The sequence below is a fragment of the Giraffa tippelskirchi genome, chromosome 4 (genome assembly GCF_054371585.1).
Source record: "Giraffa tippelskirchi isolate mGirTip1 chromosome 4, T2T-mGirTip1v1.2.pri, whole genome shotgun sequence".
NCBI classification, from domain to species: Eukaryota; Metazoa; Chordata; class Mammalia; order Artiodactyla; family Giraffidae; genus Giraffa; species Giraffa tippelskirchi.
The window spans coordinates 52,843,212-52,867,567 of NC_137278.1; the positions used below are offsets into that span (position 1 = coordinate 52,843,212).

General features: G+C 41.4%; 1 long non-coding RNA gene across 1 annotated transcript in view; it reads right to left on the minus strand.

Moving 5' to 3' along the window:
* Positions 1-24,356, minus strand: part of LOC145547407 (uncharacterized) — a 71,172-nt gene that overhangs the window by 41,756 nt on the left and 5,060 nt on the right. The window contains exon 2 of the long non-coding RNA XR_014083814.1: positions 23,385-23,459. This is a non-coding gene — a long non-coding RNA (uncharacterized LOC145547407). The remainder of the gene's footprint in view (positions 1-23,384; positions 23,460-24,356) is intronic.

Below are 24,356 nucleotides of genomic sequence, written 5' to 3' on the forward strand. Positions count from 1 at the left end.
GACAAAGAAAGTCAAATACAATAGAATCTTTGTATATATGGGACCTTTAAAAAACAAACTATAAAAGTGGAGAATAGACTGATGGTTGGTAAGCAGTAGAGAGTAGGAATGAGAGAAATGTGTGAAGGTGTTCAAAGGGTACAAACTTCCAGTTATAAGAAGAATAGTTCTGGGTAATGTAACATTACAACATGGTGACCAAAGCTAAAAATCCTCTATTATATGTTTGAAAGTCACTAAGAGAGTAAATATTAAAAATTCTCACCAAAAAAGAAAGAAACTATGTAAGGCAGTTCTTGTATTAACTCACCTTATTGTGGTAATCATTTCACAATGTATGTGTATATCAAATCAAAATCATCACATGTACACCTTAAACCTAGCCAATGTTATCTGTCAATTATATCTCAGTAAAGTTGGAAAACAATCTTTTTAATTTACAAGAGAAGCTGCAGTATCATGAAAGTGATCTCTATAAAATGAAAAGAAACACTTACCACTCATCAAAAAAATTGACATGAATTGTGCTTAAAGGAATTCAAGATTTTCTGTGCTTGGATTTAGATAAAAACGGAAGACAAAGAGGTAGATGATAGATACATACATATATAACATATATATATACATTAAACACATACATATATATATATTGGGTTGACCAAAACATTTATTTGGGTTTCCCCGTAAGAGCTTATTAAAAAACCTGGATGAACATTTTGGCCAAACTAATATATAGATGACAGATACTGCTTGAGCTTAATGTGTTAATTAATTAATATTATATATTTACATAGCAATATACACCAACTCTAGAGAAATTAGGTTCTCCTCAATTTTCCCAGTTTTGACAACTAAGGATACAGCTAAGATAGTATAACAGTAAATGACATTCTCCTTAAAAAATAGTAGCAATATTCTCCACTTCTAAATTTAGAATACATCCACTGGGGGGCTCAGTAATCTCCTCAAAGTACTTGCTAATTTCAGCCACAAGGTATACAGGCAGTCTGAGCAGAGGATGTTTAGGGGAAGCTTCAAGCTGAGGGTCAACCAGAGGCAGTGAACTGCCCCAGAAGGGACCAGCTGTGCCCAAAAAGTAATTTGGTTGTGGACCTCTTGTCAGCAACCAGTCGCATTAGCCCAGAGGCAAATTACTAGATTAATGGTATGGATAAACACAGAAGAGGGTAGTAATCTTGCCGTGTAAATAAGAACCTCAGCCTGCTCTTGAAACTGAGCTGAACCCTGTAGGCATCCAGGACACAGGAGCTAATCAGGGAAAGGAGGGGATGCAGAGACAAGGGAGGAGCAGCCAAGAAGCAATAGTGCGGTCTTGGGGCAGGGTCCTGGCTTCACCTCAAGGGATACACATAGTATCTTTAAGTTCTTCTGAAGAACTAAAACTCCCACCTCATGGAAGATGTTCCAGAGAGAAGGTCAGCTTCAAAGTTCATCCAGAGACTACCTGAGACCAGATTAAAGAAGCCACAGAAGCTCATTGGAAGATCACTTGGGGCCAGATTAAATAAGTGCAGGCCCTGAACACACTCTGATCCTTATCAGCAACCCTGCCCTTGAACCATTGCTATAAAACTCCTAGCCAAATCCCTCAGGTTGGGACACTTTGTTTTTCAGGGACATGAGCTGTTGTGTTCCCCTTTGCAGGCAAAGCAGTAAAACTATTCTTTTCTACTTCACCTAAAACTCTGTCTTCAAGATTCGATTCAACACCCACCACTGTACAGCAGCCGAGATTTTGACATCACTCTCTCCTTCATCTCCTGATTCAACTTCAAGCACTGGGGAAAGAATGGCTTTGATTTATGCATGAAAATGAAGTTTTAAAATAATCAGGACTGAGTCTCACAGAGTTTAGTTGAGATTGCTTTGTTAACAAAAACTATCTGAGAAATTAAGAAAGCAGACCAACGCCATAACAGTCCTTGCTACCATGAAGAAAGGTTGGACAGTGCACAGCTGATAGCAGTTGTTCAAAACAGCAAAACAACCTGCTTATACCCACAATGAGGTGTGACTCTTCACTCAACTGGTCGCATATATTATACATTCAGAAAGTTTCCTAAACAAGTATAAGCTTTGCCTCTCCTGTTATTTCTCAATCTAATGCTATATGTATCTAACTGCATCTCTCTGAAATAACTAAAAATGACTTACATTCATATAATGTCTTCGATTTCACATAGTTCTCTCACTTTTTAAAAAAAATCTTACAACAGTAATTTTGGCAGTTAGAAGTGCACAGCTAGAAAATAGTAGATCAGGAGCTCATTCTCAAATCCCATAAAACTCTAAGTTGGAGGTTCCATTTCCATATAGAGCTGATTTCCCCTCCTCGACTATCTGGTTTTGTGTTTTTTGAGGGGGGTGCTGATGTACCCAATGTGGTCACTTACCGTGCATCTTCCCCCCTCTCTGTTTCCTCCTCCACTGCTCCTTGGACTGCTTCCACCTCCCATTTTTTTCCTTCATTGTTGCCCCTTCCCTCTCCCCACACCCACTTCTGTTCACTTCTTGTCTAATTACTCCCTCCCATTGGAAAGAAAACAGTCACTGAATCCAAATGCCACTGTCAGTGGTGGGCCCTGCAGGAAACAATCACAGAAGGAGTACTCATCACTCAACAGCGGAAAGACATGGTTCTAAAGGGAATACTTCACAGCTGTTGAGAGAATCAAGGCTTTGGTGGGATGTTTCTCCCCCACTTCGGTGAGAAGGATAAGCTTGGCAAATCAAAGCTGGCATTTCTTCTTTAGCATCTGATTTAGGAGATTACACATTAGAGGAAAGCACTTGTAAAAGGATTATAGCATTACAGAAAAATAATTGGAATGTTTCATCTCTGAATATCATATCTTGTTAAAGTTGCTGTAGGGACTAGCCAGATTAATTAGAAAGAAGGAATATTCAATTTCTCTAGCTCAACACTGTGATGGTCAGAGATATTCCTGTTTATAGTAGTAAATGTAAACCAAAGGAGTGACTTGAAGGAATTAGCCTGAAAAACTTGGCAGCTTCCTACCATGTATCCTCCAAAAAATGATCTATTCAGTATACGTCGGGAAGAAGTTGGGTCATAATGTTCCCATTGCTCACAGTGCTGTAGTCAGATATGGGAAGTGACAGAGCTGGGCACACTCAGAGCCAGACACTGACATGGGAGCTTTATTAATGTCACACCTTTTAATTCTCCTTGAAATCCCATGAGTTTATTTTCAGGGAACGGACTGACACTTGGATTTCAAACTCAGATCAATCTGATCTCATAGTGCCAAGTACTATCTAGGATAAAGGTCTTTATCAGTGACAATGGCATATATCCACACCAATCATGCCACATATTCACATCATTTTCTGTCCCTGGACATTGTGCCATTTCCTTGGTACTAAAGTTGGGGCCACTGGACTTAATTCTGGCCAAGAGGAATGTAAGTGAAATGGATTCATCACTCCCTAGTGCAGACAATTAAGGGCTTCCCTCATAGCTCAACTGGCAAAGAATTCTCCTGCAATGCAGGAGACCCCGGTTCGATTCCTGGGTCGGGAAGATCTGCTGGAGAAGTGATAGGCTACCACTCCAGTATTCTTGGGCTTCCCTTGTGGCTCAGCTGGTAAAGAATCCACCTGCAATGCGGGAGACCTGGGTCAATCCCTGGGTTGGGAAGATCCACTGGAGAAGGGAAAGCTACTCACTCCAGTATCCTGGCCTGGAGAATTCCATGGACTATACAGCCCATGGGGTCACAAAGAGTGAGACACAATTGAGCAACTTTCACTTTCAGTAGAGACAATTACAGGGGCTGTGTTTCCTACATCTTACACTTCCTTTTGGAAACAACGTGGCAGTGAGAAGAGGGAAGCAGACCCTAGATGACTGACTTAGCAGGTAGCAGAGAAAGCAGCTCGCGTATTCACCCAAAACTCTATCTCCAAGATTTGATTCAACACCAGTGCACAGAGGCTGAGTTTTCAGCATCACCTTTGCCACACTCCAAATCACACACGAGCAGCTGCCCTCATGTCTACACCTGTGACTGCAACTGCCCTTCACAGGAAAGGCTGACCTTCTCCTCTGCGTAAGCTTTCCTGTGTGTTAGACACCTTGCACTTGACTGGGCCTACATCTGGAAGCCTCTCACCAATGATACACAGAAAAAAAACATATCCCAAGTTTCTTTTAACTACAGAATTATTCTCTTCCTCCCTCCTACTCCCCAGAGACCGGCAATCCCAATGAAATTCCCCTGGCCCCCTGCCCTACATTGCTCTGAAGTTTCTGTGGACCTTAGGTCCCTGACTCCAAATACACAAAGTTCAAACCCTGTACTTATTTCACCTTAACAAAAGACAAGGAATGTGTCTGAGGGGTAAACATTGAACTGAAAACTAATAGAATAAAGACGACATGAAGAATCTGAACTGCCTGAAGGCAGGATTGAAAAACTAGATGACTGAGCAGGAAAGAAGGCCACTGACAGCCAGGCTAACTACTTGACAACTTTGCCTCAGGCCAGCCCTTCCCAGACACAGGGAATGTGTCTTCTTCCATTACTGTCAAATGCTCCAGTCACTTTTTAAGATGTCTCTCTAAAGATCACCTTTTTTTTGCCTCTTCGTTACTTCATTTTTTTTTTTTTTTTTGCTCACTCATTAATCTATGCACAACGTGAAAGCAGTACAGAAGATGCATCGTGTTAGGATTTCGTGTGGAGTGTGGCCTGCATTAGCTGTTAAGGCATAAGCTAAAGACCAGGAGCTGGGGTCTTTGATAACAGCTGACCTGGAGGGCACAGATGTGACTTCAATCTTAAGTGTTCACACCCATGTTAGAGCAGGCAGGTAGCTAGATATAAGTAAAGGGATACATGGACCATACGGCAGGAAACCACACATCTTCTAAACAACATCCATGGGGTCCTTGGGCAGACAAAAGCAGGAACTTCTAGACTGACAGGAAGCCACACATTTGGGGGTGACAAGGGCCCGGGAGATAGATAAAGAAAGGTGGGAAAAGGCAGGAATCTTTGGTATTAGAAAGTAGCCTTTTGCTCATTTTACTCTTGTTACAAAAAAATTAGTCTTGCACTTAAGTTCCCTTTATGCGCCAACACCATGGAGCTTCCTATCAATACCAAATAAGGACAAAAATCTCTCCTCCCTTCAGGAAGGTGGCATTGGAATGAAAATCAAGAGATAAGACCCCCAAACTGCTCCCTCCCCAGTGAACATCTCACCCATTTGTTTTCACACCCCGCATAATCTATTTGCCAAAGAGACTCACTTGGGTCTGCCTCCTCTCCCCTTGACAGCATGTGTGTGTGTTAGATGCTCAGTAGTGTCCAACTCTTTGCAAACCCATGGACTGTAGCCCACGAGGCTCCTCTTTCCATGGAATTCTCCAGGCAACAATACCGGAGTGGGTTGTCATTTCCTCCTCCAGGGGATCTTCCTGATCCAGGGATCAAACCCGGGTCTGCCACGTTGCAGGCAGATTCTCAACTGTCTGAGCCACAGGGGAAGCCCCCTTGAGAGCATACTATCACTTAATAAATCTTTGCTTTTCTTTCTTGATCTCTCTGACTCATCTCTGAATTCTTTCTGTGATGAGACAAGAACCTACTCTCTGGTAACGCCCACACACACACACACACACACACACACATATATACACACTATTATATAATTGACTTCACTCCCTCCAGCACCAGAGATACTCAGGCCACAACAGAAAGAGGCCCAGAGAACCCTGGCGTATGAAGTAGGAGAAAATAGCCTCCAGGGTACAATTAGCACATAGGAGCAAAAAGGACCAAAGTAAGTACTGCAGCCTGTGTCGACTTTCAAAACACAGTGACTGTCCTAATAATTGATTCCCAGCCAATGAACACTCCAAGTAGCAGACCCGCCACTCTTGAGATCAGGATTGTCAATGGAGATCATCAATAAACAATCTACAATAGGAATAGAAAAGAGTTTTATTTGAACCAAAAAGAGTCGGACACGACTGAGCAACTAAACAACAACAAGAAAGAGTTATAGCCCAGAAGACAGCCTCTCAGATACTAAGGAAATGATCCAGAGCAGTGTGGTTTTCAGCACAGTTTTATATCTTATCAGAACAAAGAACATTAAAGAGTCAGGGATACATTCTTTCAAGGTTCAAAGAAAAAAAATAAAAAACAGATTAGCATGTACACAGTCAGTTATTACAGCTTTGGCACCTAGGAAGGGAGTCTTATCATCAAAGGAATACCAACATTGGTGTCCCAGGAAGGAAGGCATTTAATCTTTATTTTTAACATGGACTTTTTTTTTTTACTTCTGGTCAATGCACACTTTTCCTTAATAATTAAAGCAGATGTACAATGCATGCTTGATAGGCCACAAACAAGCTTTTCTAGTTAGCATCCAATTCAAGTTAACTCATGTATAAGCCAGAATGACTTCATGCTCAGTTGATCAGTCGTTCCTGGCCCATCAGGCTCTCCAGGCCATGAAATTTTCCAGGCAAGAATACTAGAGTGGGGTGCCATGCCCTCTTCCAGGGGATCTTCCTGACCCAGGAATTGAACCCACTTCTCTTGTGTCTCCTGCATTGGTAGGTGGATTCTTTACCACTGAGCCACCTGGGAAGCCCAGAATGACTTCCTCATACCTCAATATGTGAAAATTTGTATTATAAACATATAGGGTAGAGGAAGGGGTCTTCCCGGGTGGTGCTAGTGGTAAAGAACCTGCCTGCCAGTGCAGAAGACATAAGAGAATTGGATTCAATCCCTGAGTTAGGAAAATCCCCTGGAGGAGAAAATGGCAACCCACCCCAGTATTTTTGCCTGGGAAATCCTGTGGACAGAGGAGCCTGGCCAGCTACAGTCCATAGGGTTGCAAAGAGTCGGACAGGATTGAAGCAACTTAGCAGCAGGGTAGAGGAAATGGGAAGGAAGACATGCAAGGGGGAGAAGTAGGAAAGAAAGAGTGGAAAATTTGGAAGAACACACTACAGGGAAGAATAATATGGAACAGACTCTCAAAACAACTCAAAATCTAATTGTAGCAATTACAAACAGGAAAGAATGAGAAATGGTCAATGGGAAATGAATAGAGTATACAATAAATTCCAAGAGTTCAGAGGAAGAAGAAATTAGAAGAAAAAAAAACTGACACAAATAATGTAGGATGATTTCTGTGAGAACTTCTGTAGATGTGGCTCAGAAGTAACACTTAAAAACAGTAGTTGAAACCAGGAAAAAGATCGAGAGGTCTTGACAACCCAGGCAGGACTGGCCTTTCATCATTTCCTTCCCAGATCTGGTTTTATAAGTGCCATCAAGAACAGAAGCAATATGAGTCTGTTTACCCTTCCCAGAGCTCAGCTGCTCTCCCAGTCACACTGTATGAGTCTCACCGGGGATCCAAAGTGAAATAAATGCCTCTTACCAGTGCTTCTTCCCTAATGGCTCAGATGATAAAGAATCTGCCTGCAATGCAGGAGACCTGGGTTTGATCCCTGGGTTGGGAAGATTTCCTGTAGAAAGGAATGGCTACTCACTCCAGTATTCTTGCCTGAAGATTTCCATGGACAGAGGAACCTGGTGAGCTGCAGTCCATGGGGTTGCAAAGAGTCCAATATGACTGAGTGACTAACACACAGACCTTGTTTATGTGCTATGTGCTAAGTCGCTTCAGCCATGTCAGACTCTTTGTGACCCCACGGACTGCAGCCTGCCAGGCTCCTCTGTCCTTGGAGATCTCCAGGAAATAATACTGGAGTGGGTAGCCATTCTCTTCTCCAGGGAATCTTCCAAACCCAGGAACTGAACCCACATAACTTATGTCAGCCTTGGTTAAATAATTTTCAATTCTCAGATGCAGAGTGTAAGGGCTTCAGCTTTCTCCATTCCCAGTTTCTGTTTTACTTCAACAAAATACATGCAGATAGAAATTTAATAAAAGGTCATATTTTGTAATTTGTTGGTAAATTTTGAGAAGCAAGACCCAACTCTTTCCACCATGGCAGAACCTTAAATGCATCTGCCAAGCTAACCAAGCATCCTCACAGACACTGACTGTGTTTCTAAAGCTTGTGCTCAAGGATAGAAGTGTCTGGCTTCTAATCTATTCTCTTCGTAAACCCGAATATGGGGTCGCTGTGTGCCACATTTTATTCTTATTCTTATTCTTAGAACTTGTATTAGAGAATATCTAGGATCAGAAGTAGGAGGTCAAGGTCAGGGTCAAAGTTGTAACAAAGTAGCTCTTGAACTCAGTCAATACTGAGATCTGAGACCTAGATGAACTGATTCAACCAGAGTAAGGATCCACAGCCAGCACTGAAATAGAAAGTGACAGAAGGGTGGGTGAACATGGCAAGTGACAGAGGTGTAATCAAGAAAATTTTCAAGTGCTATCTCTCCTTCCTTGTAGGAAAAGGAAATTGTTATCTTGGATAGGTTGCCACCACCTCCCTGAAAGGCACACGTCAGAGGGTTATTCTGCAATGATAAGACCAGCTGTCCCTCTTGAATAATCAACCTTGTTATCATGCTTCCCTCACTACAGTAAGTCCCCTAAAAACAAACATGTTCTGTTCCAAAAGCATGTTTGCAAGTCCAATTTGTTTATAAGCCCAACAAAGTTAGCCTGTTCAGTTCAGTTCAGTTGCTCAGTCATGTCCGACTCTTTGCGACCCCATGAATCACAGCACACCAGGCCTCCCTGTCCATCACCAACTCCCAGAGTTTACCCAAACTCATGTGCATTGAGTCGGTGATGCCATCCAGCCATCTAATCGTCTGTCATCCCCTTCTCCTCCAGCCCTCAATCTTTCCCAGCATCAGGGTCTTTTCCAATGAGTCAACTCTTCACATCAGGTGGCCAAAGTATTGGACTTTCAGCTTCAACATCAGTCCTTCCAATGAACACCCATGACTGATTTCCTTTAGGATGGACTGGTTGGATCTCCTTGCAGTCCAAGGGACTCTCAAGAGTCCTCTCCAACACCACAGTTCAAAAGCATCAATTCTGCGGTGCTCAGCTTTCTTCACAGTCCAACTCTCACATCCATACATGACTACTGGAAAAACTATAGCCTTGACTAGATGGACCTTTGTTGGCAAAGTAATGTCTCTGCTTCTTAATATTCTATCTAGGTTGGTCATAACTTTCCTTCCAAGGAGTAAGCATCTTTTAATTTCATGGCTTCAATCACCATCTGCAGTGATTTTGGAGCCCAAAAAAATAAAGTCTGCCACTGTTTTCACTGTTTCCCCATCTATTTGCCATGAAGTGATGGGACCAGATGCCATGATCTTAGTTTTCTGAATGTTGAACTTTAAGCCAACTTAGGACCCAACTAGTACAATCAGCTATATAGTACTGCACTGTGATAGATTTATTTTTCCACAGACCCAGAGGAGGGAGGTGTTTTTGGAATGATTCAAGCACAGTAGAGTCTGTGCTCCTATGAGATTCTGATACCTCCACTGATCTGATAGAAGGCACAGCTCAGGTGGTAATGCAAGAAACGAGGAGCAGCTGTAAATATAGCTGAAGCTCTGCTCGCTAGCCCACTACCCACCTACTGTGCAGCCCAGTTCCTAAGAAACCACAGACAGGTACCAGCCTGTAGCCTGGAAGTTGGGGACCCCTGCTATACAGTACTGTACCATAAAGTGCACAAAAGCACAACCACTTGTACAGGATGCACACGTGTGACAATGTACACCAGACACATGAACTAACTTACACCTCTGAACATGCAAACACACATTCACATCTTTTAGAGTTCACGATTAGAAGGTTTGTATGTAAGGGACTTACTGTATTGACTTGAAGGTGATCATTCTGGAAGTCTATGGAGGAAATAGCAGATTTCTCTAGGACTTTCTCTGAAATCTAGAGGAGGTTGAAAAAGTCCCTTCAAAAACACAGCTTCCTGACCCAGTTGTACAGCAGCAGAGAGGGCTCAAGAGAAAGGGCTCAGTAGAAGGAAAATTCAAGAAGTAGGGCTGATTTGACCTCCTGCCTGGTCGGACACCTAACCATTGTTCCCAGAAGCCCCTGGGGAAGGTCGAGGGTGGGGGTGCACAGCCAACCTCTGTCACCAACGGGAGCTAAATCTGAGAGAAGCAGAGAGTTCATCAAGATATTGAGGACTCCAAGTGTGGAGAACAATCTGCTTCCAAATCAACCAGGGACATTGTTAAATCTGGGCCCCACCCTAGATCCATTCAATAAGAAAACCTGGATGTGAGTTCAGTAATCTGAATTTTTAAGAAGTTTCCCCTACTCCTGGTCCTTAATCCACTCCACTGACTTAGGGACTCATCCTGTTCTGTCTTCCCAGAATTAGCCAACTTCAAGAGAGAAGCAGGTAAAATCCTACCATCTAGTTAATACCACGGAGAAGGCAATGGCACCCTACTCCAGTACTCTTGCCTGGAAAATCCCATGGATGGAGGAGCCTGGTAGGCTACAGTCCATGGGGTCGCTAAGAGTCGGACACGACTGAGCGACTTCACTTTCACTTTTCCCTTTCATGCACTGGAGAAGGAAATGGCAATCCACTTCAGTATTCTTGCCTGGAGAATCCCAGGGATAGCAGAGCCTGGCGGGCTGCCATCTATGGGGTCGCACAGAGTCGGACACGACTGAGGTGACTTAGCAGCAGCAGCAGTTAATACCATGGGAGAGCATACATATTACTCATTTCATCCCTCAGGGAATAATGGGGAGAGGTGGGGGAGGGAATGCCAGGAAACCCTGGAAGAGGATAGGAGTCAATTACAGAGATGCTAAAGTGCAACCTAGCCCAGAAGGATAGCTCTGTTAACCTCTGAGACATTTGAAATTTGGAACCAGGTCTCCCAGATATGGTGATACTTAGGTGCTTAATAAAATAAGGACAGGGAGAGAAGAAGAGAGAGAGAAGGAGTGGGTAGAATATGTCCAGTCTTACCCCAGTATTTACCTTAATGCCCCTATGTTCTATCCAGGTCATACCCTCAGTTCTAACTCACTTGCCATTAACCTCTCATTTCTCAGTGGGATTCTCATTCAGCATGCCGACTCCTTTTGAGGAAGGTCTCCTGACCTATGGAGCTAAGAGATTCTTAGTCCGTGTTAACTGCTATTCCCTCTGAGTCTCCAACATGTCAGCTGCTTAAAGAAGAAAGCACTTTTCTTCTATTTTTATAGAAGGTACTTCTGGAGGTCACAGCAGCTGGGGAGCACACACAGAATAAGACGTGGATGGATGGGCAACAATGGAGTTCAGCCCATTCCGTGTTTCACCAGCCCTTTAGTTACCCTGCAAACCCAAAGTCCAAACCCAAAGTACAGTGGGTACGGGAAGCAGAGAACAGGAAGGGGGAGGTGTGATTTCTGAAATGTTTCACAAATTGTCCCCACTCCTTGACCCATGAGCTTCTGGGTCTTCCAGTCTGTCATGAATTCAAGGGCCATGGTCTTGGCATCATCCTCCATACCACTGACATTGTTTCCAGACTTTCCACTCCAGTTACTAAATGTTTTAATGTCATTGTATCTGAAAGCACGCTCTATGCTAGGCATTGAGGTTAGGCTGTTGAAATGGAGTACGTATGTTTTACTTTTCAATTTCAAGTTCTTGGTTGCAGATTTGAAAACTACACAGAATAAAATTGAAATAATCTCTAATCCTATCACAAGATGGAATCAAGATTTCCAGGAGAAATATCAATAACCTCAGATACACAGATGACACCATCCTTATAGCAGAAAGAGAAGAGGAACTAAATACCTCTTGATGAAAGTGAAAGAGGAGAGTAGGAAAGCTGGCTTAAACCTCAACATTCAAAAAACTAAAATCATGGCATCTGGTCCCATCACTTCATGGCAAATAGACAGGGAAACAATGGAAACAATGACAGACTTTATTTTCTTGGACTTCAAAATCACTGTGGTGGTGACTGCACTCATGAAATTAAAAGATGCTTGCTCTTTGGAAGAAAAGCTACGACCAACCTAAACATCATATTAAAAAGTAGAGACATTAATTTGCTGACAAAGGTCTGTCTAGTCAAAGCTTTGGTTTTTCCAGTAGTCATGTATGGATGTGAGAGTTGAACCATAAAGAAAGCTGAGCATCATAGAATTGATGCTTTTGAACTGTGGTGTTGGAGAAGACTCTTGAGAGTCCCTTGGACTACAAAGAGATCAAACCAGTCAATCCTAAAGGAAATCAGTCCTAAATATTCATATGAAGGACTGATGCTGTAGCTGAAGTTATGGTACTTTAGCCACCTGATGTGAAGAGCTGACTCATCTGAAAAGACACTGATGCTAGGAAGGATTGAAGGCTGGAGGAGAAGGGGACAACAGAGGATGAGATGGTGGGATGGCATCATCGACTCAATGGACATGAGTTTGAGCAAGCTCCAGGAGTTGGTGATGGACAGGGAAGCCTGGTTTGATGCAGTCCATGGGGTTGCAAAGAGTCGGACATAACTGAGCAACTGAACTGAATGAACAAGCAGATCTATGTGCTTCTATTTTTAAATGTGTAAATATGTACACAACTGTAAACTTTTTTCAGATCCTATCATACCCAAGTAAGGATCTAATTTATTCTTTTTTCTTCTACATCAATGTAAAGTAATGAGGGATATTTTCATTTTTACACCACAATTTTTATAGGCTACAGTTTTGGAGGTTTTGTTTGTTTGTTTTGGGGATTTTTTTTTTGTTTTAGTTTTTACTTTTCTTATTTTTCTAGCATTTCCAGATGGCCCCAGTAAGCTCTTGCTGTTGTCTAGGTAACACATTCCAGGTGAACTGGTTTTCTCTTAAATCCCTTTCATGGGCTGTAGCTTTCTCTACCCTGCAATTTTTACAGTAAGTGTATTCCTGATTTCAGGCTTCAGGACTGAGCCCATAGTCATTAAACATTCCATAATCTAGAGTTTATTTCTCCACCCTGAAACAGCTTCTTAAAATAATAACTTAAATAACATATAATGCCTAGCATTTAGGGAGGATTACAGAATTTCATTTTACATAATTTCATTCTGCACCAAATAGACTCCAACAATATCCAAGACTATGATCTTAGGTTCTCCCACTACTGTAACCATGAGCTGGAATTTGTCGTATCTGATGTGATGAGGAAGTTCAAAGATTCTCTTCCTTGCTTGGTTGTGTGTTGTAAATCTTTTCCACTCATCCCCCTAGTAAAGAAATGGCTCAGTACTAATCCTCAAGCATACATACATATTCCTCAAGCAAATCACTGCAGATGGTGACTGAAGCCATGAAATTAAAAGCCACTTACTCCTTGAAAGAAAAGCTATGATAAACCTAGACAGTATATGAAAAAGCAGAGACATTACTTTGCTGACAAAGGTCTGTCTAGTCAAAGCTATCGTTTTCCAAGTAGTCATGTTTGGATGTGAGAGTTGGACCATAAAGAAGGCTGAGTGCCAAAGAATAGATGCTTTTGAACTGTGGTGTTGGAGAAGACTCTTGAGAGTCCCTTGGACTGCAAGGAGATCGAATCTGTCAGCCCTAAAGGAAATCAGTCCTGAATATTCATTGGAAGGACTGATGCTGAAGCTCCAATACTTTGGCCACCTCGTGCGAAGAGCTGACTCATTTGAAAAGACCCTGATGCTGGGAAAGATTGAAGGTGGGAGGAGAAGGGGACGACAGAGGATGAGATGGCTGGATGACATCACCGACTCAATGGACGTGAGTTTGAGTAAGCTCCAGGAATTGGTGATGGACAGGGTAGCCTGGCATGCTGCAGTCCATGGGGTCACAAGAGTCAGACACAACTGAGGGACTGAACTGAAATGATTCCTCAAGCAGATTTCTTACTTATGCTCTCTTCATTGTATTCTACCATATAAATTTATTAGACAGCCCTCTTTTCAGTAATTTGGGTAATTTCTAATCATTCTTTATCATTTTTAAAACCGAAAATTTTCATTGACAAATCTTTGCACACAATTTTGATCATTTCCTTAAGATAAACTCCTACAAGAAAAATGGGTGAATGAGCACAGCACTTTTAAAGCTTGCAATGACTATTATTAAATCACTCTTCATATGTAAGTATTTAAATTCCCATTAACACTGAAAGAGCATTTTTCTTTTCCTCACCATTATCAATATAAAATATTGCATTTTAAGTCTTTATAGATTTGTTAAGTGAAACATAAAGACAGCATTTTTTTTCTTTGCCATCTTTTGCCAATCATCTATCCACATTTGTTGTTCATTTTCCTGATTTTGTACATTTATCTACAAACACGTTTTTACATATTAAAGATCTCAGCTCAGTTGAGTCGCTCAGCCGTGTATGACTCTTTGTGACGCCATGAACCGCAGCACACCAGGCCTCCCTGTCCATCACCAACTCGCAGAGTCTACCCAAACCCATGTCCATTGAGTCGGTGATGCCGTACAGTCATTTCAACCTCTGTCTTCCCTTTCTTCTCCTGCCCTCAATCTTTCCCAGCATCAGGGTCTTTTCCAATGAGTCAGCTCTTTGCATCAGGTGGCCAAAGTATTGGAGTTTCAGCTTCAACATGAGTCCTTCCAATGAACACCCAGGACTGATCTCCTTTAGGATGGACTAGTTGGATCTCCTTGCAGTCCAAGGGACTCTCAAGAGTCATCTCCAACACCACAGTTCAAAAGCATCAATTCTTTGACATTCAGCTTTCTTTATAGTCCAACTCTCACATCCATACATGACCACTGGAAAAACCACAGCGTTGACTAGATGGATCTTTGTTGACAAACTAATGTGTCTGCTTTTTAATATGCTGTCTAGGTTGGTCATAACCTTCCTTCCAAGGAGTAAGTGTCTTTTAATTTCATGGCTGCAATCACCATCTGCAGTGATTTTGGAGCCCAGAAAAACAAAGTCTGCCACTGTTTTCACTGTTTCCCCATCTATTTGCCATGAAGTGATGGGACCAGATGCCATGATCTTAGTTTTATGAATGTCGAGCTTTAAGTCAGCTTTTTCACTATCCTCTTTCACTTTCATCAAGAGGTCTTTAGTTCTTCTTCACTTTCTGCCATAAGGGTGGTATCATCTGCATATGTGAGGTTATTAATATTTCTCCCAGCAATTTTGATTCCAGCTTGTGCTTCCTCCAGCCTAGCGTTTCTCATGATGTATTCTGCATTTAAGTTAAATAAGCAGGGTGACGATATACAGCCTTGACGTACTCCTTTTCCTATTTGGAACCAGTCTGTTGTTCCATGTCCAGTTCTAACTGTTGCTTCCTCACCTCATACAGGTTTCTCAAGAGGCAGGTCAGGTGGTCTGGTATTCCCATCTCTTTCAGAATTTTCCACAGTTTGTTGTGATCCACAACAGTCAAAGGCTTTGGCATAGTCAATAAAGCAGAAGTAGATGTTTCTCTGGAACTCTCTTGCTTTTTCAATGATCCAGCAGATGTTGGCAGTTTGATCTCTGGTTCCTCTGCCTTTTCTAAAATCAGCTTGAACATCTGGAAGTTCATGGTTCATATATTGCTGAAGCCTGGCTTGGAGAATTTTGAGCATTACTTTACGAGTGCGTGAGATGAGTGCAATTGTGCTGTAGTTTGAGCATTCTTTGGCATTGCCTTTCTTTGGAATTGGAATGAAAAATGACATTTTCCATTCCTGTAGCCACTGCTGAGTTTTCCACATTTGCTGACATATTGAGTGCAGCCCTTTCACAGCATCATCTTTCAGGATTTGAAATAGCCCAACTGGAATTCCATCACCTCCACTAGCTTTGTTCGTAGTGATGCTTCCTAAGGCCCACTTGACTTCACATGCCAGGATGTCCGGCTCTAGGTGAGTGTGAGTGATCACACCATCATGATTATCTGGGTCGGGAAGATCTTTTTTGTACAGTTCTTCTGTGTATTCTTGCCACCTCTTCTTAATATCTTCTGCTTCTGGTAGGTCCCTACCATTTCTGTCCTTTAGTGAGCCCATCGTTGCATGAAATGTTCCCTTGGTATCTCTCATTTTCTTGAAGAGATCTCTAGTCTTTCCCATTCTATTGTTTTCCTCTATTTCTTTGCATTGATCTCTGAGGAAAGCTTTCTTATCTCTCCTTGCTATTCTTTGGAACTCTGCATTCAAATGGGTATACCTTTCCTTTTCTCCTTTGCTTTTCACTTCTCTTCTTTTCATAGCTATTTGTAAGGCCTCCTCAGACAGCCATTTTGCTTTTTTCCATTTCTTTTTCTTGGGAATGGTCTTGATTCCTGTCTCCTGTACAATGTCATGAACCTCCATCCACAGTTTATCAGGCACTCTGTCTATCAGATCTAGTCCCTTAAATCTATTTCTCACTTCCACTGTATAATCATAAGGGATTTGATTTAGGTCATACCTGAATGGTCTAATGTTTTCCCCCACTTTCTTCAGTTTAAGTCTGAATTTGGCAATAAGGAGTTCATGATCTGAGCCACAGTCACTTCCTGGTCTTGTTTTTGCAGACTGTATGGAGCTTCTCCATCTTTGGCTGCAAAGAATATAATCAATCTGATTTCGGTGTTGGCCATCTGGTGATGTCCATGTGTAGATTCTTCTCTTGTGTTGTTGGAAGAGTGTATTTGCTATGACCAGTGCATTCTCTTGGCAGAACTCTATTAGCCTTTCCCCTGCTTCATTCTGTACTCCAAGGCCAAATTTGCCTGTTACTCCAGGTGTTTCTTGACTTCCTACTTTTGCATTCCAGTCCCCTATAATGAAAAGGACATCTTTTTTGGGTGTTAGTTCTAGAAGGTCTTGTAGGTCTTACCTTGGACCTGGGGTATCTCCTCTCTGCTGCTCCTATTAAAGATCTAACCTCTGAATTATACATATGACAAATATTTTTCTATTTTTTCACTTAACTTATTTTATTCTCGACATTTTTGTCATAAAATATAAGCATGGTGGTCAAATCGTTTATGTGATAATTTATGTCTTTGCTTTGAATTTGAAAAATAAAGGTTTTTCCCTCACACTTAGATAATTGCCTGTATTTTCTTAAAATGTTATGTGATTTATTACTTTACATTTACTCTTTAATTTAATGTTAGTGTATTTTAGTGGACTGTGTGCTATAAGAATTGGACCATTTTCTCATATAGATAGTTAAATGTCTCAGCACCAGAAAATGAATAAATCCTTCTTTTAACCACTAATTAGAAAACTCTCTCTAATCATATACTAAGTTCTTTTATGCAAATACCTGTTTCAGAGTCCTAATTTGTTATTTTTTCTATTCAATGGATTTATATGTATTTTTGGTTCAATATTGTAAAGTTTTGTGTATTTTAGGCTTAACATGTACTTTACTATCCAGTCAGTCAGCACTCCTTTTGATCTTCCAGATCCAGGGATCAAACCCAGGTCTCTTGCAATCCAGGCAGATCCTTTACCCTCTGAGAACTCAGAATTATGTTTCAAAAAAAACTCCTGTTGGTATTTAATTAGAACCCACATTACACCTACAAAATTTTGGGAATCTACAATATCTATACAAATTGAGGGTTCTCATTCATGAACTTTGATTTTTATTTGTTCAGTCAAATCATTTTAATAATCTGTTGCAATAACTTTTATAGCATTCTATAGTTTTCTTTAGGCTTTGCACCAAATTCATGATTAAGATAAAATCATAGATATTTTACTTTTGTATTGCTCTTATGGATAATATGTTCCCATTATATATCTAGAGGTACTAGATGTATAGATTAAAATAATTGATTTTCTTATATTTATTTTAAATCCATTTATCTTTTTACACTCTTTTTACTCTAAATTTGTTTCCATAGCTTCCATTAGTCTCTGTCTCCTTTAGACAATTCTTCTTTCTGTTTGCCCCAAACGTCATAAGAAGAGTTTGGTGCATATCTTTGTAGTTTGGGATGTCTATGGTCTGTGACCTCCCATAGCATGATTTGGTTGAGATAATCTAAAGGACCCTTTAGGTTTTCCAGGTAGCTCAGTGGTAAAAAACCCGCCTGCCAATGCAGGAGATGCAGGTTCAATCCCTGGGTCAGGAAGATCTCCTGGAGAAGGAAATGGCAACCCACTTCAGTATTCTTGCCTGGAAAATCCCATGGACAGAGGAGCCTGGCAGGCCACAGTGCACTGGGTCGAAAAAGATCAGACATGACTTAGCTACTAGACAATAACAACAACAAAGGACACTTTTCATTTTTTAATATGAGCATATCTATTAGACAGAGAGAGAATGGGCATCCCTTTTTTATTTCTTCCCACACTCGATCACTCTGATATTGTACAGATTTTCCTCTGACAATTTCCTCTGCCTTGAATCTCTTCTCCAGTCCATTCCTGCTCTCTTTACCCTTTACCTTCTGTCCACTTTCTCCCAGTAGGATTCTCCCATTGCATGATCAGAACCACTTCTAATCCAATGCTCTGAAGAAATATCTTTGTTCCTTTATTATGACTCTATTAATGTATGCATATCTGCCTCCACATCAAAATCTAAACTAGGGAATGAAGATTCCCAAAACCTAGCACTGTGTCTGGCACACAGAAGGCGCTCAGTAAATGTTCACTAAGTTGAACAAAACTGAGTGAAAGGCTCTCTTATATGTGGCTAAGCCAGCTAAAAAGAAAATCCAGCAGAATGAGAAATGAACTCACATATCCTTAGCCATACTGATACGTGCAAAGAAAGTTTTCCGTTTCCTTATTCTATTGTTTTAAGCTAGTGTTTGCTTAAGTCCCAACCACCTGCTGCTCTGCAGCTGTATCAGGGAATAAGTCTGTGCTCTAAATTACCAACTCAGAGCTTCCTGGTGGTTTTTCTACTAACAAGCTGCCAAGTCCAGAATGATGGGGTTTCTGTTTTAGCTGACAACCAAAACAAAACCTGGCCGCTCTAAACAGGTTCTTTTTACTCCACTTGCTGCTTCTGCAGCTAAAGTGGAAAATGACATATGAACCACCAAAGTCTGAGGCCAGTATTTCTATGAAATTCCATGGGTTTTAACACAAGGCGTCAAGAAATTGTTTGCAGGTTAAGTGTTTATTCCTATAGAAAGCACCCATGTAACGTATGAAAAATACTGAAAACCTTACAGGCGGTCCAGGCACTTCCCTGGTGGTCCAGTAGCTAATACTCCATGCTTCCAATGCAGGGGACCCAGGTTCAATCCCTGATCAGGGAACTAGGTTCCATATGCCACAACTAAAGATCCTGCATGCCACAATGAAGACTGAAGACCAGGCACAGCCAAATAAATCAATAATTTTTAAAATAAAAATAAAAAGTTGTCTGTGGCCCTTCCTGCCTAGGCACCCATCTCTGATGACAGTACAAAGAGCTGCGTCTGTTTTCTCACCTCTGAAAGGGAAGCACAAACTAGTTAGACTTCAGATTTGCTTCTGCTAAACTTTCGTTGCCATTAGACAAAAGAGGGATCCATATTGGGAACCTCAGACACTGAGACAGAATGGTGAAAAGCTATTTGGGGACTAAGAGGTCTTTCAGTCCTACTCACAACAATCTTGGTGTCAATTAAGACTCAATCAGAGTGTATTGAGAAAAGTATAGATGAAATGAGCATCATCTCCAAATTGGATCACCTTGACACGTCTCTCATCTCCTTTGGGTGAACCCATCTGGTATACGGACAAGGGGACAGAGGAGGGGAGACCTCAGAAGATCACAGCATCCCCTTGAAATCATCCAACCCTCATATTCTACAGCACTGGGGAGAGAGAGGAGACATTTTCAATTGTCAGATAGTTTTTGTGAATCATAAATAAACAAGAATTTTGTGTCAGTAATAGTAATTTGAAAGTTATAAAACATTACATAGTTTATTGAATATTTACTATGTGTCCAGCACAATGCTAGCATTTTAAATGCATCACCTTAAAAATCTCATCTTTGTTAACACAATTGATAAAAATATGAGCAGAATTTGACTCACTTTTTGCTCTTATTTCATCTAAGGGGAGCAAAGTTAGAAGCTGTCTTCCCAGACTATCCCAAATTACACGTAGAAAAATCTACTTACTCCATAGGAAAGAATGGAAAAGAGAGGTCTAAGTAGACCAGATGAATTTTCAGGAAGAGTTCTCTTCTAGGGACACTAGAAATGCAACTTATAAGAAAAAGGCATAGACTCTGGGCTCCATCAGCCCTTGGGGACATCTGATCCTCAAATGAACTTCTGAAAACACTTCTCCATATATGACTCTCTCCCTTCCCAATAATGGAAAAGGAAATGGCAACCCACTCCAATATTCTTGCCTAGAGAATCCTGTGGACAGAGGAGCCTGGTGGGCTTCTGTCCATAGGGTCGCATAGAGTTGGACACGACTGAAGCGACTTAGCATGCATGTGTTGGAGAAGGAAATGGCAACCCACTCCAGTATTCTTGCCTGGAGAATTCCAGGGATGGAGGACCCTGGCAGGCTGCCGTCTGTGAGGTCACACAGAGTTGGACATGACTGAAGCGACTTAGCAGCAGCAGCTTCCCAATAAAATGCCAAAATTGCCTGCCTCACTCATGGTAGACACCACCATAGATGTCTTCAGTGAATTTCAGCTTTAGATAAAGGAAGCTTTATAGTATTAAAAAGAGCATTCACAATGCTAATTTTAAAACACTGTTCATAGAAGCATGTCTTGGGTACATGATTTCTAGACTAGGCTAAGCCATTTATTTAGTTAAGTTGACAAAGATGTATGCACATATTTTGAACAACTGTTTTCCAAAATATGTCTTAATGTATTCTCCCTCAATTCTTTGTTGACTGTTGAGTTATTCTATGGTTCCTGACAAAAAAAAATCTAATAGCAAAATGAATTCCCTTCCTAAAAATTTTTATTTCCAAATAATATTGTTTGAACTTAAGTGCTATCAGTATGCATTCTATCACACATTTAATAAAGGTCAGTTATTTAAAACTTCAGCTATTCAGAAGAAAATATTATCTGTTTGTTCTTAAAGAGAGAAAGAAAAGATAGAGGTCATAAATTTTCAAAATAGATATTACAAAGTCCATTAATTAATACTATTCATGACGTACAGAAATATGCCATAAGCCCTCATGCAATCTGTTCACTCCTATTTTAGAGACTTTTCTAATAAGTCTAGTCATTTGGTATCTTAACCTATACTGGGATTTTCAGCAGGAAATTCTAATAATCTTTTGACAAATTCCGACCCTAGTGAGCTACTGCCCCTAATGATAGTCAGAAGCAACTATGAAAAGTAGGCAGAAGAAATCCAGAAACAGGTCTGCCTGTGTCCACTGGGGGCCACGCTGTGCACACACCAAGGATCAGCAGGAGTCATCCTACATCATTTCAAACACAAAACAACACAAAACAGGTGGTGTTCACTGTTCAAGATCATATAAGGATTTTTCCAACCGTTTGTTTTTCTTTGTTAATATTTTAAATGCTACCTAAAGGAGTGGGCTTAATCTAAAAGCTCCCTGCTCCTCTTCATAACTCCTGGATCAAGCATACTCTGAGACTTGGACATTTAGTTTTCTAATCCTCTCTGTTCCTGCTGGGTCTCAGATGCCAAATCAACATAATCTCCACTTCCGGCCACGATGTGTATGGGGAGTGGTGAACTGAGGAAAGGACCCGTGTCAATTTGAAGTCTGGTGATTTTTAGCTAGACAAACCTTTAAACCTTCCCTTTAAATAGCACTAATAACTACTGATAACCAAGTCCCAAACATGCTCTTTTTAAAAAATTTTCTTCACATATACCCTGCTGACAAAGGAGAATGCTGCATCTCTTAAGTGGGAACACTTGCCCCTTGTTGCCTTCTATTTCTTCCTAAGCATCACTCACTCTCATCCCAAAGCCAGAATTAGTGACAGTGGTCACTGATTGGGCAGCGGCTCCAGGGGGCGGGGCCAGGGCGAGGTCCTCTGCACAGACGCAGAGTGGAAACGAATCCCTGGTTCTTGGCTGGCATCTGTGGGTGAGTTAAGCTCAGCTCTACTGACAGGCTCCTTGGTCCAGAGTTTCAACTGTGTAAGTGGAGCGTCTATCCAGTGGGTGGAGGATGCCCACTGCTTTCAATGCTCTCAGAAAAACAAATTAGATATATAATTGCTTACTGCAGGCTGGGAAAGTGTGTTTCAAAGTCTCCTAGGCAGATCTCCTCAAACACTGAGTCCAAAATCATATAGAGTAAAGGGCAGGGGAAGAAAACCCCCAACTAAGCCACATTACCCCATGCACGTGACCAGGCATTTAGGTATGATTTTGCATAGCCTAGATCAGAGAAGGCAATGGCACCCCACTCCCGTACTCTTGCCTGGAAAATCCCATGGACAGAGGAGCCTGGTAGGCCACAGTCCATGGGGTCGGGAAGAGTCGGACACGACTGAGCGACTTTACTTTCACTTTTCACTTTCGTGCATTGGAGAAGGAAATGGCAACCCACTCCAGTGTTCTTGCCTGGAGAATCCCAGGGACCGGGGAGCCTGGTGGGCTGCCGTCTATGGGGTCGCACAGAGTCGGACACGACTGAAGTGACTTAGCAGCAGCAGCAGCAGCAGCAGATATTAACCCACAGCTTTGATCATGGTATGGCTAGTGATTTTCATGTCTGTTATCAGTCAGAATCCAGAGAGCTGGGTATTGGGTTTCCCCAACTCAAGTCTCAAGTTCCCCACTTCGTAGGAGACCAGGAAAGAATCTGAACTTTTGTCTTCCCGTTCCAAATCCAGCTCTCTCACAAGTTGTATGTGATGCCATCAGGGTCATTTGTAAGAATAAGAGGTTGAAGATGGAATGTCCCATTTCTACTGACTGTTTTATCTAAGATTGGAGTCCCTGATTAAAACAGAGTTACTAATCTGTTAAAAAAAATGTGTTTTTTTTTTGTTTGTTTTTTTTAGAGTAATGGTTCTCAAGCATGGGTGATCTTGTGCCACCCTAGGGCCACTTGGTAATGTCTTCAGACATTTGTGATATTTTTGGTTGTCCCAACTGGTAGATGAGGGATAGAAATGCTGCTAAACATCCCTACAATGTATGGAACAGCCCACACAACAAAGAACTGTGGGCCCCAAAAGGCAATAACACTGAGGCTGAGAAACCCTTGTTTAAGAGGCTCCATGAAACATAGGTGCTGACTATAAATTCAGCATCATATAAAAATGCACCAGAACCTCAGACTATAGAGAATGGAACCTCCCTGTAGTATGGTTCCTGCAGCTTTCTCATTAGTCACTGTGAATCTATCAGCCTGGCCAGGTCATCATCAGAACAGTCAGGTAAGTGAAGCTTGTATTTGCTCTTCTCTGCTTTATTTATTGGAGAAGGCTCTCCTTACAGAATCCTCAGCCCATCTGTACCTCCTACCTGTCCAGACTCTCTTTGGAGACACTGTAACTCTTCCATGCCTAGATTTAGTCCTCTCTAGTTCCTGAGCCAACACTGAGCAGGACAGAAAAAAAGAAAAGAATGGCAAATTAATAGCTTTTCCCGAACAGAAACTTTCCCTAACTAGGAGGGAGTGTCTTCATTTTGCTAACTAGCAGCCTTACATATCATAGCTTATTAAATTTAATAATAATCTTCTATAATACCCATAATTTCCATTTTAAAGTTAAGGAAACCAAGGCTCAGAGAGGCTAAATGATACGCCCACTATCTTAAAGATGGTAAGAGGCTGATGTCTGTTCTGTATTAATTCCGAAGCATACTTTATGCCCCATTTAGTCTGTACCTGTCTTTCCTATTCTAATGTCACATCAAATTGGGCAAAGCCATTCTTCAGATTTATATTTTAAATTATTGGAAATAAATCCACAAGCCAAGTAAATCATCAGTGTCTTCTTTAAGCTATGTTAGTTAGGCTAGCTAGTTAGGATTGCTAGTTGCAATCCTTTGATTGCAAGTTACAGAAAACAATTTGACCTAGGTGAAATAAATTGGGCGGTATATTACAGGGATGTAGATATTCACACAAAACCGAAGGAGGAAAAAAAAGTGAAAATCTGTTGCTGCTGCTTTTTCTGACTTCTTTACTCCACACCAACTTTCTCAGCTTTCTCTCCATTGACTGTAGGGGAACATGGCCACCCCAAAGCCCCTGACACTGCATGTTTTATCTGTTCTCTTTCTCTCTGTGTCTCTCTCCATCTCCCTCTCCCTTCCAAACTCAGGAAAAAAATATTCCCAATTGGAGACAAATTTCAACTCCTGATAGAGTTTAGTCCTTCCCAAGGGAAAAGAGTCATGTCGAACCAATGTGGAACTGGAAGCCCATTCCTATAGATGAGAGGGGGAGACTATTTCCCAGAAAATGGAAAGAGTCACTGTGTCATAGGC